This window comes from Anopheles nili (assembly GCF_943737925.1).
Source record: "Anopheles nili chromosome X unlocalized genomic scaffold, idAnoNiliSN_F5_01 X_unloc_6, whole genome shotgun sequence".
Taxonomy (NCBI): domain Eukaryota; kingdom Metazoa; phylum Arthropoda; class Insecta; order Diptera; family Culicidae; genus Anopheles; species Anopheles nili.
In genome coordinates, this window is record NW_026525516.1 from 398,368 (window position 1) to 400,867 (window position 2,500).

A 2,500-nucleotide genomic window follows, 5' to 3' on the forward strand; every position below is an offset into this window, starting at 1 on the left:
ACTTGTTGCAAAGCACCAGGCGTACACACGGAGGAGATTGTTGCGAGACGAACACGCTGTTGGAAGACAACCGAATGCACGCGGGATTGCTCACGGAGCAAGCGCAAGCACGCGAAACAGCTTGCACGGGTGATGGACCACATTGGACGAGTGACGGTTACCGGTTACCAGTGGGTTAGCCATGTTGTAACGGGCTAAGAGGCCTGTTAAGCCAGAGTGTACGGAGTTCAGATGGCTAGGTGCGCACGCAGGCATCGAGGTTTTGATGGTTTGCGCAGAGTTGTAGCACGGCAGAGAGCGCGCCGGAGCAGTTTCAGTCCAATCGGACGATGCGCGGGTGTTTTACAGAACATTGAAAGTTGTATGGAAGAAAACCCCTGGAAGTATGCAATATATGGGAAAACACGAAATACTCCCGGATGGAGGTGTCTGAGAAGTTTGGCGTATATGAACGAAAGTTAGCCACGGTGGTGTTCTAACATCGGTACTTGGGACGCAAAATCGTCGGACGCATGGTTTCGAAGCGATGTACGAAAAACGGGCTTAAATGGTGCACGAACATATGGGCAGGTGCTATATCTGGCAGAAGGAGAACTCTGCGAGGTGTTGTGTGTATGGACGAAAAGTAGGCATTACGTAGTTGAGCAAACGCGCCGAAGACCGCAAAACGATATCTCCAACCGGCTGGTCGGTAGAGCGATTCCCAACACCCCATAGACACCGCAATGGGTGAAAATCGGCTAAGTCCAAGAAATGGGTTTTCACCCAAAAACAGCGTGATGGAGACATTGCACGGAGTTGGCGTATATGGAAGAAAGTTAGCCACGTAGATGTTCTAACATCGGTACTTGGGACGCAAAACCGTCGGACGCATGGTTTCGAGGCAATGTGCGAAAAACGGGCCAAAATGGTGCACGAACATATGGGCAGGTGCTATATGTGGCAGAAGGAGAACTCTGCGAGGTGTTGTGTGTATGGACGAAAAGTAGGCATTACAGAGTTGAGCAAACGCGCCGAAGACCGGGAATCGATATCTCCAACCGGCTGGTCAGTAGAGCGATTCCCAACACCCCATAGACACCGCAATGGGTGAAAATCGGCCAAGTCCCAGAAATGGGTTTTCACCCAAAAACAGGGTGATGGAGACATTGCACGGAGTTGGCGTACATGGACGAAAGTTAGCCACGGTGGTGTTCTAACATCACTACTTGGGACGCAAAACCGTCGAACGCATGGTTTCGAAGCGATGTGCGAAAAACGGGCCAAAACGGTGCACGAGCAAAGGGGCACGCGCTATATCTGGCAGAAGGAGAACTCTGCGAGGTGTTGTGTGTATGGACGAAAAGTAGGCATTACGGAGTTGAGCAAACGCGCCAAAGACCGGGAATCGATATCTCCAACCGGCTGGTCGGTAGAGCGATTCCCAACACCCCATAGAAACCGCAATGGGTGAAAATCGGCTAAGTCCCAATATGTACCTTCAGAGGGGCATATCCCGAAAACTACTCTTCAGATCGGGGCCAAATTCACAGAGAAGACACATTTCGAGGAGTTGTTTCGGATGAGCGATAGTGGTTTTTGGGTGAAAATGTACCCCTAAACCTTGTACAGAGAGGACCCCTTCCGTAGAGCAAAATCCTGAAGGTCGGGGTCGCGCAAGGGTCGACATGGGTCGAGGTGGACTATCATGCGAAACCACTTTTTTCGGTCCCTACGGTGCCCCTAGATGATGAAAAGTACAATCCGAGGTTGATTACGAACACTTTTGTGCACCCCCTTCCGTAGAGCAAAATCCTGAAGGTCGGGGTTGCGCACAAGTCGACCCCAAAAACTCCCAGAAGGAGGCGTCGGATCGTTTCGCGATGTTCTAGTGAAATGTTCAGCTCGACGAAATGCAACTTTTACGTAATGGGGTCCAAGACCGTCAGACGCTTAGGTACGGAGGTACGGGCATGGGTCGGTTTTCCCCATACAAAATACCCCATGGAAAACTGCAAAACCCCAAAACAGGTCGAAGGAGTGGTCGGATCGTTTCGTGGTGTTCTACTGACTTTTTAGGCTTACCGAGACACAACTTTCCGCAGAAGGGTGCAAAACTGTCAGACTCATAGTTTCGGAGATACAAGCATGGGTCATGTTTGCTCGTGCCGAGCTTCAGAATTTTCCATGGCCAAAAAGCCCTAGAATTTGACATTTCACTATTATAGGGGGGTATGGTTGTACTGAGTCGTCATAGAAAGTTTAGCCTCCTCATGTAAACTGACGATTCGATATCAGGGAGGTCGGGAGTTGTCGAAAAGAGACCCTAGGACCTAATACTAGACTCATGTAGTGGCAAGGTGTTTCGGCCCGTGGGTGACGGTTGTATGAAATTTGGGTGACGGCAACTACGACTGGTTCTGGTACCGGGAAGGTGTGTCCTGGTGTCCGGAGGCGTTTTAACGGTAGCTGGGGGGTCGGAACGGTGACCTAGGGTGGTTTTGGGCGAAATCACCTACCC